Raw genomic sequence first — 17,632 nt, forward strand, 5'->3', positions numbered from 1 at the left:
GGTGAATTCAGTGAGAATGCCAACAAAGAGACTGAAACCATAAAAAAAAGTACCAGAAAGAAATGAAGAATATAATAACTGAAATGAAGAGTATGTTAGAGAGGGACTTATTAGGTTAGATAAAGCAGAGGATCACATCAGCAATCTGAAATCAAAGTAGCTAAAAACACCTGATCAGAACAGCAAAAGGAAAAAAAATTAAATTAGAACTTGATTTATTGAGTGATTACTTCATAAGTTGTATACATGTCTAATCACTATGTGTAAACCTGAAACTAATAAAATATTGTATGTCAGCTGTAACTGAAAAATAAAAAAATAATTTAAAAGAGGATAGTTTAAGGGACCTCTGGGACAATATCAAGTATACCAACGTTTGCATTATAGGGGTAACAGAAGGAAAAGAGAGAGCAAGGGGTTTAAAAAATATTTGAAGAAATGACAGAAAACTTCCCTAATTTGCTGAAGGAAATAAACATACAAGTCCAGGAAGCACGGTCCCAAACAAGATGAACCCAAAGGGGCCCATACCAGGTTACATCATAATTAAAATGCCAAAGGTTAAAGACAAAGAGAGAATCTTAAAGGAAGCAAGAGAAAAGCAGTTAGTTACCTACAAGCGAGCTCCCATAAGACTGTTTCTCATAAGACTGAAACTTTTGCAGAAGGGATTGGTATGAAATAGTCAAAGTGATGAAAAGCAAAGATCTACAACCAAGATTACTCAAACCAGCAAGGCTATTATTTAGAATCAAAGGAAAGATAGTTTCTCAGTCAAGCAAAAGCTAAAGGAGTTCATCACACTAAACTCATATTACAAGAAATGCTAAAGGGACTTCTTTAATTAGAAAAGATTAAAAAATATAAATAAGATATATATATATTATATATATGAAAGAAAAAAAGCTCACTGACAAAAGCAAACACTAAGAAAAATCAGTGGATCCACCAATGATAAAGCTAGTACATAAGTTAAAAGGCAAAAGTAGGAAGATTGTGTAATTACAACAATAAATTAATGGATACACACACACGAAGTGAAAATAGTGACCAAAACATAAATGTGGAGGGGAGAGTAAAAATTGTAGTGATTTTAGAATGTGAACTTAAAATATATTGATATAAACATAGCTTGGTATATAGGAAGCACATGGTAACCACAAATCAAAAATCCACAGGAGATGTATAGAAATAATGAGAAAGGAATCTAAACACAACACTATAGGAACTCATCAGCATACAAGAGTAGAGAGCAAGAGAATAAGAGAGAGAGAACTACAAAAACAATCAGAAGACAATAAAATGACAATAACAACATACCTATTAAGTTACTTTAATGTCAATAGACTAAATACTCAAATCAAAAGACATGGTGTGACTGAATGGATAAAAAAAAAAAAGAAGACCCTTACATATGCTGCCCATAAGAGACACACTTCAGATCAAAAGACACACAGATTGAAAGTAAAGGGTTGGAAAAAGATATTTCATGAAAATGAAAAGAAAAAAGAAAAACTGCAATAGCAATATTTATATCAGACAAAATAGACTTTAAAATAAGAGCTGTAATAAGAAACTAAGAGAGATTTCATAATGATAAAGGGATCAATCCAACAAGAGGATATAACTCTCACGAACATCTATGCACCCAATGTAGAAGCACCTAAATATATAAAGCAAATGTTGACAGACGTAAAAGAGGATTGACAATACTTGAGAGTCATAGTAGGGATCTTTATAACCTCATTGGCATCAATGGATAGATTATACAGACAAAAAATCAACAAAAAAACAGTGGCCTTAAATGACACATTAGATCAGATGAACTTAATTTTTTTTAGAACCTTCACTCAACTTAACACCAAAAAAAAAAAAAATCTGTTTAGAAAATGGGCAGAGGACCTAAATACACATTTCTCCAAAGAAGACATACAGGTGGTCACAGACATGTGAAAAGATACTTAATGTCACTAATCATCAGGGAAACGCAAATCAAAACCACAATGAGATATCATCTCACATTTGTCAGAATGGCTATCAATAAATCAATAAAGTGTTGCCGAGTATATGAAGAAAAGAGAATCTTCATGCACTGTTGGTGGGATAGTAAATTGATGCAGCACTATGGAAAACAGTATGGATGGTCCTCAAAAAAACTAAAAATAGAATTATTTACGACAGCCAAGATGTGGAAGCAACCTAAACGTACACTGATACGCAAATAAAGAAGTGGTATATATATACAATGAGATATCACTCAGCCATAAAAGTAATGAATCTTGCTACTTGTGATGACATGGTTGGACCTAGAGGATATCATATTAAGTGAAATCAGTCAGATAAAGAAAGACAAATTCCACATGATTTTATTTATATGTGAAATCTATAATACAAAATAAATGAACAAAACAGAAACAAATTTATAGATACAGAGAACAAATTGATGGGTGCCAGATGGGAGAGGGTTTAGGAAAATAGGTAAAAAAAAGGTGAAAGGAATTAAGTACGAATTGCCAGCTACAAAAATATTCACTTGGATATAAAGTACAGCATAGAGAATATAGTCAATAATATTTTGATAACTATGTAAGGTGAAAAATGGTAGACTTCTTGAAATGATCAATGTCTAATCACTATGTTGTATACCTGAAACTAACATAATATTGTATGTCAACTTTAAAAATTTTAAGAAAAGAAACATAATTCAATGGTTTATGGTTTAAAAAAATATCTTAGTAAATTTGAACTAAGAGATTAAACGGGGCCTTTTTTAGTCTGATAAAGTTTATTAAAAAAAAAAAACTATAGCTGAACATACGGGCTTTTGATCAAGATAGCAGAGTAGGTAAATACTGTCTAGCCTCCTCTCACAATCTCATCAAAATTGCAACTAAACTACAGAATAGCCATAATTGGGAGTCACCTGCAATCTATCTGAACAGAAGTCCTACAACTGGGCACACACAGAAGAGGCCACCTCGAGATGAGCAAAATAATACATGTCTGTTTAAATATATGAGATTTACATTTCAAAAAAAACCCCTATAGTGAGCACACTTAATGAAAAAAAATAGTATATACTCTCCTGTTGAATTTGAGAACAAGTCAACAATTGCAACAAATTTATCGTTACAACATCTAATCAACTTTGTACTGAAGTTCTTGAAGCCATGTTTTTTCTTTTGTGGAATGATTCCCTCTTGCTCTCCCTTTAAAAAAATATGCTATTTAGCTATTGTTCAAACCAGCTCTGTGGAGAAAGTAAAACAATGACTTACTCCACATCAGATAATATACACAGGGAACTATAAGATATTGATGAAAGAAATTGAAGAAGACGCAAGTGATGGAAAGATATCTCAGGTTCATGAATCAGAAAAAAATAATGTTGTTAAAATGTCCATACTCCCTAAAGCCATCTACAGATTCAATACAATCCCCATGAAAATTGCAACGGCATTTTTCATACACACAAAATTTCCTAAATTTTGTATGGAACTACAAAAGACCCTGAATAGCAAAAGCAATCCTGTGAAAGAAAAAAAGCTAAAAGCATCAAACTTCCTGATTTCAAACTATCATATAAGGGTTTAGTAATCAAAACAGTATGGTACTAATGTAAAAAAGATACATACTCATGGAACAGAATCAAGAGCCCAGAAATAAATCCTTACATATACAATAAACTAGCATTTGATAAGGGAACCAAGACTACTCAGTATTTGTCAAGGGAACCAAAACAGCATAGTTTCTTCAATGAATGGTGCTGGTGAAACTAGATGATCAGGTGAAGAATTAACTTGGACCCCTACCTTATACCACTCACAAAAATTAACTCAAAATAGACTAAAGATTTAAATATAAGACCCGAAATCATAAAACTCTTAGAAGAAAACATAGGAACATAGGAAGACTTGACATCAGTCTTAGCAAAAATTTTTTAATGTAACACCAAAACACAAGCAATGAAAGGAAAAATAAATTGGTAGGACGACATCAAACTAAAAAGATCCTTCATAGCAAAAGAAAATTTTAAAAAATGAAAAAATAACCTATGAAATGAGAAAAAATATTTACAAACCACATATCTGAGAAGGGTTTAATATCCAAAACACATAAGGAACTTGTACAACTCAAAGGAAAAAAACAATCTGATTGAAAAATGGGCAGAGAATCTGAACATTTTTCCAAGAAGACATACAAATGACCAATAGGTATATGAAGAGAGGCTCAAAACCACTAATCATGGGGGAATTTCAAATTAAAACCACAATGAATTATCACCTCATGCTCGTTAGAATTGCTACCATCAAAAAGACAAGAGATAATAAGCATGGCAAGGATGTGGAGAAATGAGAACCCATGTGCACATTTGGTGGGAATGGAAATTGGTGCAGACACTATAAAAACAGAAAGTTTCTCAAAAAATTAAAAATAGAACTACCATATAATCCATCAATTCCACTTCGGGTATATAGCCAAAGGAAATGAAATCAGAATCTTGCAGAGACATCTTCACTGCCATTTTTTTTTTTTATTTCAGCTTATTCACAACAGTCAAAATATGGAAATAACCTAAGTGTTGACAAATAAGTGGATAAAGGTGATGTGATACACACACACACTCACAGATGCACACAAGCAAACACATACCCATCCTGCTATTTGTGACAACACAGACCTTAAAGGTATTATGCTAAGTGAAATAAGTAAGACAGAAAGACAAATATTGTGATACCACTTATATGTGGAATCTAAAGAAGCTCATAGAAAGAGACTAGAATGGTGGTTGCCAAGGGCTGGAAAGTAGGAGAAATGGGGTTATATTAAAGGGTACAAACTTCAAGTTATAAGTTTTAGGGATCTAATGTACAGTATGATGATTATAATTAATAGCTCTTTCATATACTTGAAAGTTTCTAAGAGAGTAGGTCTTAAATGTTCTCACTACAAAAATTAAATGTGAGGTAATGCAGGTATTAACCAACCCTCTATGGTAAATATTTCTCAAAATATAAGTGTATCGGATTAACATGTCATATACCTTATACTTACATAATGTTTTATGTCAATTATATCTCAATAAAACTGGAAAAATCTTATGTCAGATTCCTCATGCTACATGAATAAATTCCTGAGAAGGCCCTGATTTGAAATGACTCAAGATTGCTTGGTGCTATGTGCCTACTCAGGAAACAGAGAAACACTAAAGAAATAATTTGCATTTAAGTAGCAAAAGACCTTGGAAGTACCAGACAGAAGGTCTGTCCCATTTGTTCTGTCAGTTGACAATGACACAGGAATCCACAACGTAAAGAAAAAAAACAATCTCTTGGTTGAGAACAATTGAAAAATTCATACCCTATATTAAGGTCTTTATCCTATTTCATCTAATTTCTGTGAGATTTGTAAGACACTTGATAATAATATTGCCTCACAGGAGTGGAAACTAAAACCTTGAAAGATTAAAGAAATGGTTAGAAACTTACACGCAACTGGGGCTTGAGAAATGCCACACAGGCTAGTTTTAGGAATACAGACTTTGGAAGCTCTCAATATCTAGGCTTAAATCCTATTTTTAATACTTTGACTGATGATGAATAGTTGTTAATCCAACTGAGCCAATTTTCTTTTCCTCTCCAGAAATCTGTACATAAAGACTGATCACTTTTAGCCTAGTTACACCTCTTTCAAAAGGCTCTAAAGACAATCCATCTGTCCTAAATACATGTACTGGTGTTTCGTGATCATGATCAGAGCTGAGATAATTATATAAGAATCCTTTCTAAAAGCAGATGTCTAAAGAAAGCAGTAGAGGGCACCGGGCAGCAGTGGCAAACCAAGGGAGGCAGAACTGGCAATAACAGGATGCTTTGTCTGTATATCATTTATAAATGGTAATATAGCTGACTAAAAGCACTTTTTATTATTACGATGTGCCAACCATCCTAAACAAAGTCGAAGTAAGTTAGTGAAGTAATAGTACTTCCCATTGGGGCAAACTGCTCCCACCAAACCCCTGACATCTACCTTTGGTGCACCACTGCTTAACAGTCAGATATTTATATCCCTTGTAGGTATGCTCTTGTGTGCTACTCAGGCATTATCTGAAGCATGTTAAAATGGAGGTGGTCTTCAATACCATTGTTATTACCCTTGCTGTTTGCTTCTCAAAATTCATTGGAAAAGGGGACTCTGAGCTCACTAGGGATAAGTCCTGGAACATGGTAATGAGTCACACAGAGAAACTGAAGTAGATTTTTCATCTGAATAATCCAGAATTCTTACGTAGAGACAAATATTAGTACTGTGGAAAAAGATGGTAGTAGGATAAAACTCTTCTCAAAGGGAAAAAAAGTTATATACATGGGTAAAACAGTAAGAATGATAGCTGACTACACATCAGAAACAATGCAAAAGAGAAAAAAAAAAAACCTGAAATGACATCCTTTAAGTGCTAACAAACAAAAACTGAACCTGGAATTTTATATTTATCAACTTACACAGCAAATTGTTCAAGGAAATAAAAGTTGTTTGCACAATATTTACAACTATTTTATAGGCTGGGATTGTATGAGTTGTGTATGTGTGAGTGTATTCTCCAGGTTAAAGGTAAATGACACTAGATGAGAACTTATGTCTACACATAAACATGTATATAAAGGTAAATAAAAATGTGTATCATGTATAAATTGATACAAAATGTAAAGGTAAATATAAATTCCTTTTTACATCACTAAAAACAATTGACCATTTAAAGTAAAAATAGTAATAATAAGTTATAGGGTTTATAGCTTATGTAGAAGTAAATGAATGGCAACAATAGCACAAAACTAGAGGGACAAAATGAAAGTATATATTGCTGTAAGTATCTTATATTACATGCAAAATGGTATAATATTATTTGAAAATAGATTGTGGTTAAAGATGCATATTTTAAGCTCTAGATCATCTTTAAAAAATGGTATGAATGATAACCCAATAGAGAAGATAATACCAAAATTTGCTTTAATGAAGAAAGTCAGGAATGAAAAAAAGAAGAGATGCAGCAAAGAGTAAAGAAATAGAACAGACATAAACCCAACAATATCAATAATTACAGTAAATGTAAATGTACAACTGAAAGGCAGAGGTTGTCCAACTGAAAGACCAAACCATGTACTTTTTTTTTTTTTTTTTTAAGTAAAGCACTTTAAATTTCAAGACACAGGACAAAAATAAAAGGCTGAAAAAGACAAATCAGAGAAATTAACCATAAGAAACTGGAGTATAAGAAAACTGGAGTTTTATTAATACTAGACAAATTAGAAAGCAGGAAAAATATATTTCTAAACCCAAAAAGATATTTTATAAGATTTAAAGAGCCTAGTCATCAAAAAAGACGCAAAATCAAAAATGTGTAAAGACCAGACAGATAAAGCTCCAGAACACATGTAGCAAGAGAACTAAAGGAAGAAATGGACAAATCCATAATTTTTATTGATATTTCAAAACTTCTCTTCTACTAGTTGATACAGGAAGTAGATAAAAATTATTAAGATTATAAAAGACTTGAAAAATCTCCTCAACCAATTCTTCATTAATTAACATTTATGAAACACTACATCTTCCAATGGCAAAACACATATTCTTTTCAAATGTTCACAGAACATTGGTCAGATAGACCCTATGCTAGAATACAAGTCTTAATAAATTTAAAAGGATTGAAGTAGAGAATTAAAATCAATATCAGTATAGTACATGAAAATTTACCCAAATATTAGGAAATTAAGTGATACACTTGTAAATAATCCAGTTCCAAGAAGTTACCAAAAAAAAATTAGAATATATTCTGACCTAATTTTGATGAAAACATAAGATAAAAAATTTTAAGATGAAGCTAAACCAGTATTTTAATGATAATCCATGACTAGGATGCTTATAACAGAAAAGAAGAAAAATTTTAAATGAGTCGTCTCATTTTCATTCTACATTAAGATGTTAGCAACAGAAGAGCAATATAAATCCAAACTAAGGTGACATATGACATGATAAAGATAGGAGTAGAAATCACTGTAATATAAGGAAATAGTTATTTATAAAATAGCTCATTGAAAGAGTTAATAAAAATTGAAAAATCCCTAATTTTTTAAGAAAAAGGAGAACACATTAGTAATACAAGCAAGAAATAAAGAAGTGACACTACGACAAATGCAAAAAGATTAAAAAGAAAATATTATGAGCAATTTATGTCATTTTAGCAATTTATATAAAATGAAGAAATTTCTTAAAAGATATAAATTACAAAACTAAAAAAAAAATAAATTGAGGTCATAATTACAATCTTCTTTAAAAACCTGTAAATCCAGTCCTAGGTGCCTTTATCGTGAATTCTATTTAAGAATTAATTTAATTAAGAGGTTCGAGATGGCTGCAGCATAAAAAGACATTGAATTCACCCTGTACACAACACTGAAATATATACCTACACATAGAGCAGTTTCTAAGAGATAACGGAGGGCTGATTAAACAGCCTCTGCAAAACAAACCGATAGAAAGAGAATGAATAGAAGTGGCCAGAAACCAACTGTGGGAGCTATCTGGTATCTGTGGGAACTCCCCAGATTGGAGGTGCTGGTGAGCACCACTGTTTTAAGTCCCCCTTCACCTCAACAGGGTGGAAGTTGCTCTATCCTGGTGATCTGGCCTACGTGCAAGGCCATCACAGCACATTTTCAGCCACATTACAAGAAGATTATTTAGGCTCAAAGGGAGCAAACAGGAGCAACAGGACATCATCACATGCACCTGACCTCCCTGCCCAGAGCCACTCCAGCTGAGCAAGCCAGCACCCCAGGTGCAGTAAGCACCTGTCCAGCTCCAACCAGCCTGCCAAAACTACTGGGCACACACAGTGTACATAGAAGTTGCTTGTACACAAGATCACTTTCTCTGCAACAAACACGAAAAGGACAATATTGAGAAGGGTGTGGAGCCACAGGAGTTGGCAGGATTGTAAATTGGTGTAGTCGCTATGGAAAATAGTATGGAGATTTCTTAAAATATTAAAAAATAGAGCTGCCATATGACCCAGCAATACCACAACGAAGAAATCAAAAACACTAATTTGAAAATATATATGCACCTCTATGTTCACTGCAGCATTATTTATAATAGCCAAGATATGGAAGCAACTGAGGTGTCCATCAATAGAAGAATGAAGGAATAAGATGTGGTATAAAATACAATAGATTACTCAGCAATAAAAAAAGAAATTTTGTCATTTGCGACAGCATGGATGGACCTAGAAGGTATTACGCTTAAGTGAAATAGAAAAAGACAAATACCATATGATTTCACTTATATGTGGAATCTAAAAAAAATAATAATAAAACAAATGAACAAACAAAACAGAAACAGACCTATAGATACAAAGAACAAGCTAATGGTTGCCAAAGAGAATGCAGGGAATGGGTGAAAAGTAAAAAAAAAAAAAAAAATTAAAAATTGAAAAAATAATGATTCAGCAAGGAGCATGAGAGAAAGGAAGGCATGAATTTAAAAAAGTAAATATAAAGAGTAATAATGTCAACGTTTACAAACTTTCTCAGAAAATAAAGATCAAGGGAACATTTCTAAACTTATTTTATTTGGCCAGCATAACCCAAATTAGACAAAACTTATTCATTTATGATTTAAAAAATTTCCACAAGATTCTCAAACTGATAAGGAGCAGCTATGGAAATCAATAGATAATGTACTCAACAGTGAAAGACTTAATGTATTCCCATTAAGGTCAGGAACAATGCAAAATTGTCCACTCTCACCACTTTTATTCAACATTATTCTGAATGGAAGTTAATTGGAGGTTCTAGCCTGCATGACAAAGGCATGGAGAGAAAATAAATTAATGCAGATTGGAAAGGAAGAAATAAAGCTATAATTTTTTTTTAAAGACAATATATCATTTACGTAGAAAATCCTGTTATCTACCCCAAACCCCAAACTCTACTTAAGCTAAAAAAGAAAGTTAGCAAGATTGCAGAAGACAGGGCTCACTTCATGGGTATGCAATCTGTACATTTCCACAGGGCCCCATGCTCAGAGGTGTCTTGCACATGACTTAATGCTCAGTCTCACTATTTTGAGATTTGAACAAAGGGCCCCACATTTTTATTTATTATTTTTTTGCACTGGGCCCTGCCAATTACATAGCAGGTCCTGGCAGGATTCAAGGTCAATATATGCAATATATTATATTCCTATATACCAGCAACAAAAAAAAATTTGGAAAATTAAATTTTTTAAATTGCAATAGATTCCAAATACATAAATAACAGGAATAATTTTCATAATATATGTGTGAAATACCGACAGGAAAGATATAAACATTGCATATTCAATAGGACCTAAACAAATGGAGCAATATACAATTTTTATAAATTCTGTTTCAATACTTTTAGCATGTCAAATTTTCCCAAATTGATCAACAGAGTAAACATAATCCCAATAAAATTGGCGGCAGAATTTAATTATTGTAAAAGTTGGCAGCTTATTCTCAAATTTATGTGGAAATGCAAAGATCTTATCCTAGTATAGCCAAAATAATCTTAAAATAATCAAAGTTGAAGCATTTATATTACATTAGCTCCAGATTTTATATGGTAATTAAGATAGTGTGTTAGTTGTATACAAATTGACAAATAGAACAATGTAACAAAATAGAACAGAAATAGACCCAGTTTTATGGTCATTTATTTTTGGACCAAGGCCGCAAAGCATATCAGGAAAATCTTTTCTCACAAAATAGTGCTAGAAAAATTTGCTATATTTTTAAAGAGGGAAAAATGACATACTTCACACCATATAAAACAATAATTTAAAAAGAGCATAAATGTAAATAAAATGATTAAAAATATTAAGCTTCCAGAAGAAAACAGGAGAAAATTATCGTGACTTTGGGCATAAGCAAGTATTTTATAAACAGGACCCAGGTATATAAACAGGACTTGTCAAAAAAGAAAAGTTGATAAAATTCATTTTATCAATACAAAAATGTATGCTCATTAAAATACATTAAGAAAATGAATAAGTGAGCCACTGACTGGGAGAAAATATTCACAATATATATATGTCTGACAAATTATGTATATTCAGAATATATAAACTATAATAATTTGATAATAAAGACAAACAACCCAATAAAAAATGGGCAGAATACTAAAACAGTTACTTTACAAAGGAAGTTATATGAATGGCCGTTGAGAAAATGAAAAAGTGCTCAGCATCATTAGTAATCAGGGAAGTGAAAATTAAAACCACAATGAATTGCTTTTACACATCGACCAGAACGGCTAAATAAAGACAAACAACAGACACTGGCAAGAATGGGAGCAACCAGAAACGTCATGTTACTGGCATGAGTGTAAGATTATCCAACATATCTGGTAATTAGTCTGGCAATTTTTTAGAAAGATAAGCATGTTTGTGTCCTATGAGCCTGTAGTTTATCTTCTAGATAGGTTCCCGAGAGAAATAAAAACATATGTGTTCACAAAACAAGTTGTACAAGAATGTTAATAGCAGTTTTAATCATAATAGGCAAAGACTGGAAGAAGTCCAAGTGTCTAGCAACAAGATACGTATAAAAAATTTTTGGTGCATTTATAAAAAATTGAATGCTACATAGCAATACGCAGATATGTACTACTCTTAATTGTAACAGCATGGATGAATCTCAAAAATGAGATGAAAAAAGTACTTACTGTATTACATTTATGTGAAGTTCTAGAAAAGGTTAAACTAATGGAAGGGAAGAAAATCAGTACACTAGTTGAATCTGGGGGAGTGGGGTTGGAATAGAGAGGGAAGGAGCAAAAGAATCTTTCTGGTATAAAGGTATTGTTAAATATCAGGGTAAGATCTAGAATTTGCAGTGGTACACTGACAAACTGACTCTGAACAACAAAATAACCCTGACTTGTAGCATTCACAGATTTTCCTTTTTGGTATAAAAACTCCCACTGTGGCTGCTTTTAAACAATACGTGGTTTAATAGCTGACTTGCAAAGTTTTTTAATATTTAATAATCAGTCCTTAAATGCTGGTTCCAGCATAGTGCCGAATACTGGTGTGTGCAATTGTCAAAGCTCATCAAATCATACTCTCTCCATTTCATTGCATGCAAATTATATCTTAATAGAAATGAGAAAATAAGAATTTACCAGGATTACAAGATAGTCTAGCTAAGCACAATTTTCTTTACAAGTCACACTTGTAATTTAGCTTCTTGTTTCATTTTTCTGCATAGAATCTCCTGGAGGATAGTTACTTTATATTGCTGTCTGTACTCTAAGAAAATAGAATATTACCATATACAATAAAACCTCACTTAACATCATCCATAGATTATGCAACTTTAAGTGAAATGACATGAAACCAATTTTACCACTGGCTAATTGATATAAAGTATAAAGAAGAATTAAGTTCTTATGGCATCTCATCAACATTATAATAAACAACATTGGACAAAGGACATTATTTAATGACCTGCTGTATAAGACTTTGTATCCAAGTGGATTATGTCCAGATATCAAGATCTGCCTACTTTCATGCTAGTTCAGAAGACCATAAACAGGTAATTCATGGTTCTTGTTGACAGAGTCTAGTCACATGACCAGTCTTAGGAATTTGGAATTGGCTACATTCAGAGACTAAAACACCATTTGTTTGCTGGAGCTGAATTTTTCCTGAAGTAGATTTTGCTCAAGGCATCCACTAAAGACCATTTGCAAGCTGAAGTTACAGTTGACAGAGTGAACACAATAGAGCAGAAGCATAAAGAGAAATAATATAAGTTGAAGTTCATACAATATTTAGATAACAATAATTATAGATACCATCTTCTGTGCCATTACTTTATGCAGAGTTTTGCTATATATAACCTTATTCAATCATTACAAGATTACGGAGATATTTCTATTAGTTAAGGCTAACACAGGAAAAGAGTCATTATAAGTGTCAAGAAATTAAAGCATTTGCTATATGAATTAGACTTTAAACAAATATAGAAAAAGGCGGGAAAGTCTGAAAGAGGAGGTTCAGAGGGGATCATAGAAACCATTTGGAACCAATCAGCCCAAAAGACTGGTGCAGCTGGACAAATTAGAGCGTGCAGATTAAGGCGAGAAACCAAACCCAATCAGCCACTGAAGGAGAGCCGCAAAGGGGTGGCTCTATGGGAAACCGTTGCCTCTCTGTAGCTCTTTTACGAGTTTATAGCCATGCACTGTTGGTCATCAGGGCCAGCAACTAGTAAAATGAGACAGATGCGGAATGAAGACTAGAGAGGGCAAGCTGAAACTGCCAGGGATTTCTACACTCACCGGTCACTAGGTCTGATCCCGGAGATCTGAAAGTATTGACTTCTGCTTCACTTGACCTTCGTAATCACAAGCAGCTTCCTCTTTTGGCCAACTCTAACCTGGAATCACATAGTGAAGAAGATTTTGGGAAACTTAGACCTTAGCTTTAGCCAAGGATATAGAAAACAAAGCTATACACTATAATGTCCCCATTTTACAAATGGGGAAAAGAAAGTTCAAGCTGGTGAAACAATTTGCCCAGGTTGTTATACACTAATAAGTACCCGAGCTGTGATCCAAACTCAGATACACCTGATGCCAAAATCTGTTCTTTACCACTATTTTATGGTTATCTCCTTCAAGGATAATATAATCTACTTAAGAGCTTTCTGGTTTCAGCTCCACAGTCACATTCAGCCAGTTTTCTTGAGGAGTTTATGTACCTTGTAACGAAGCAACCTTATATGCAGTTATAGTGAAGATTAAATGAGGCTGTATTGAAAGTGTATTTAATAATACCTTGCCTGTGAGCTCTTGGTTCCTTGTAGCTATTGATGTAATGATTTCTTTGATGATGATGAATTGGCTTCACCTTTAGCAGCTTAATAAAGGGAAAAGCATGGGCCAGGAGTTCTGGACAAAAGTTTAGCTTTGTCTCTTAATGTCTACTCTAGTCATAACATGTAAATTTCAGTTGTTTAAATCTATAAATGATAATGCTCTGTCTTCTGACTGCTTCCCAGGATTTTTGTGAAGATGAAGTGAAACAAAGATTTTGTTTATAAAACAAAGATACTATAAAAGGATATTCATAAAACATAAGAAAATCTATCTCCTGATCTCTGGGTGTAAACTCTTCCAATTATTTCACACTGCCATTGAGAGCCGTTTGGGCTTTTTCTAGAATTAGCCCTCTAATTATAAGAATCTCTATTATTCAGGGAGATTGTGAAGATGACGCAAGGAAAATGTGAGCAAAATATAATATGCAAACCAAAATAAAGCCTTATTATTATTGGATCACTTCATTTGTAATGCTTTCCTTTTGAAAACACTGACAAGGCAAGCTTGTTGTGTTTACCTACCCCCACCATCCCCAACCTGATGAAAGCTTTGGGCTGGGTTATCTCTGTAAATCCTCTGTGCTCAAGCCACCAGCACCTTGTGCAGAAGGAGATTTCAGGGTGGTTATCTCTAGAGTTCCCCATTCCTTTAAGAAAGCTGTATTTCTAAACTGTGAGCAAAGAGCTTTTGCTTGCCCTGTTAGATTAAATCACAGGTCCCTCTTATCAGCGCTATGCGGAGAGGAGGCTTGCAAATGGAATATAGACTTTACCTGTGAGCGGCATGGAAAATCAACTGAAACTAGTGCATTCTTGCAAGTAACACTCATTGTTGCTCCAGGTGTTTCTCTAACCACAGACCACACCAGCATATGGAAGGCAATTATGCATCCTTCAAATTAAGAATTTGTCACAAAAGATGAAATGTTGCCATTTGCAAGAACATGGATGTATTTTGAGATTATGATGCTAAGAGAAATAAGTCAGAGAGGAAAGGACAAGAACTATCTGATTTCACCTGTGGGTTATAAAACAAAAAGCAACAGAAAAGCAAACAAACCTCACAGATATAAACAAAAAGTGGTTACTGGTGGGGAAAGGTGGTGGAGGAGGACAAAGAAGGTTAAAGGGAGTCAAATTCAAAGTGATGGAAGAGATTAATTTAGGGTGGTGAGCACACAATACAGTGTACAGATGTCGTATTATTAAAAAAGTACACTTGAAATTTATATAATGTTATTAACCAATGTTACCCCCAATAAATTTAATAGAAAATTTAACATCTCAGCTTTAAAGAACTTACAGAGGAAAGTCATTTATATCACAATCTCTGTTGTGGGTTAAAAAGATTTAAAAAGTGAAGGATACTGAGTCACCACAGACAGACATACCTCAGAGACGGTGCGGGTTCAGTTGCAGACACCGTAGCAAAGTGAGGACTGCAGTAAAGTGAGTCTGCATCCCAATCTTGCTTATGAAGGCTCTTGTCTTCAGTTTGTAAAAAACATAACACCTGTGAAGTGCAATAAAGCAAAGCACAATAAAACAACGTATACCTGTATAACCCAAGGACTTTTTTTTTTTTAATCTGAACTGATTTTCCCCTACAGAGTGGATGAGATCAGAAGAAAAGTAATACCCAAGACCAGTATCCACAGTGTGTGTGTGATGTCTCTTAACACCTTGTGCTCCCACACTTGCCACACTGTTCAGGGTAAGTGGTATGATATAAAAAAAAGAGTGTGGGTGTTTTTGTATAGTTAGACTTGAATTCCTGGATCCCCACTTCTTTTCTGGGTAATTTTAGGAATAATCTAACATGCTTTTATTTTATTACTTTGAGGTTTTATTTTTAAAAATTGTTTTATATTCTGATAAAGAGTAAGGACTGAACTGTTTCCTCCTTTTCCTGCCTTCCTCCTAAAAAGCTCTACACAGAGAGACCAACTATGTGAACTGGTAATTGACTTGTGCTTTCTAACACCCCAGGAACTTCTGAGAGGCTTCTGAGGGACACTTTTGTACCTGAACCTCTCAACCCCTCAAAATAAAGTCAATTTAGGCTCAAAATAGGAAGGATTCCTGTAGCCATATTCGTGTGTGATGATATTAAATGCAGACCAAAGACAGAGCAGGTTGTGCTAATCATAACATATGCACCCATAAGCATGAAAATTAGCTTGAGTCATAACTGAAATTCCCCGCAGCCCCCAATCCTCCTGAAAGAAGTGGATTATCAAATCTTCTCCAAAGATAAAGAGGAGTCAGATGTTAAGTACCTAAGCTAATTACCTACAAAGACCACCTGAGGCTAAATGAAGAGTTTTCTGATTAGCAGTCAGTTCAACAGCTCTAATAAACTAATGATCAGGGAGAATGAAAGCTGTGACAGTGAGAAAGGCCCTTTGTTGGTCTGAGGGTCATTCTGAGGCCTGCCACTGCCCAGGCCTTCTTTGTCTATTTTATTATTATTATTTTTTTTGGCATTGGGAGAAAGCTCAGCATGGGCACCTGTTGCCTCTGAGAAACACATGAATTATAGGGGTTGGTCAGTCCTCAACTCTGAAGTCTTCGGAGAAGCGTTACATGGCAGACAATTAATTTGGGATATTTTGTAGGTGCTCAGCTTAGGGAGTGAGGGACCACTCTGAATATCTTTTATCTGCTGCTCTGATCTTTCCTGCATTATAATCCTAGGGTGATCAATAAGTTTCTATCTGCATTATAATCCTAGGGCAATTAATAAGTTTCTATCTTGCAGCACTTTCTAGGCTCTGCTTTATGATGGTAAGACTTTGAGTGTGCAGACCACAGTTTTGTAGGAGTTAAAATAGACTCGTTCCTTCCATTTCCTGTTCTTGTGATGATCACCCTATCAATGTTTTTTCACTTATAGCATAGCAGCAGCTGAACCTGGTTTGCACTTAAAGAAATAGCTTCATCGAGCCCTCCCAAAGACATTTATAGCAGCTATCTGGCCTTCCACCCTCAGAGGTCTGAAATCCAGCACATGACAAGCAATAGTTGTCCTTAGAGTTCTGATTTTCAGCTCTAAATAGCCCCTCCTTTAAGCTTCAATAAGTTCAACCTCTTGCCTTTGTTCCCCAGTCCATTCAGAATAAGCCGCTTCCTGCAGCTATTACCTTGGAATTCTTTTTAACCCTTCCACTTGCCTAGTTAGCTATATATTTAGTTACTGTTCCTTATAGTAAATTATTTCAATTAAAATTACCAGTGTGATTTCTATAATTTCTCACATCTATAGAAATTGGTTCTAAAAAACAGACCATGCAAGATAAGATTGTGGATTGGTTTGGAAGTGTCCTTTGAGTTTGAATGCAGACTGAGCACCTTGCTAATGGGAAATGGGATGCTAATAATGTATGGTATGTAGTGGCATCATGATTAATCAAATTGTCACCTAAATGGTGATGATATGCCTATTGAATATTTCTGCCTCTTGATAGAACCTTAAATAATAACATATTTTGGGGATCTCTTGGAATGAAAATTTTATCTAAGACTTTCCTTGACTCATAATAAAATCAAACCTCTTTCTATGACTTTTACTTCTTCACAGTCTCTAGGACCTTTCCAATGTCTCCTACACATTTCCCTCCTGTTTACAAACCTCCAGTCCTTCTTCTGATCTCCACAGAAAAAAATTCTACCCCACCTAAGCCCCTCTGCCATAGTGTTTCCTCCAGCTGGAGTGTGCTCTACCCA

This window comes from Pteropus alecto, unplaced genomic scaffold (genome assembly GCF_000325575.1).
Source record: "Pteropus alecto unplaced genomic scaffold, ASM32557v1 scaffold71, whole genome shotgun sequence".
NCBI classification, from domain to species: Eukaryota; Metazoa; Chordata; class Mammalia; order Chiroptera; family Pteropodidae; genus Pteropus; species Pteropus alecto.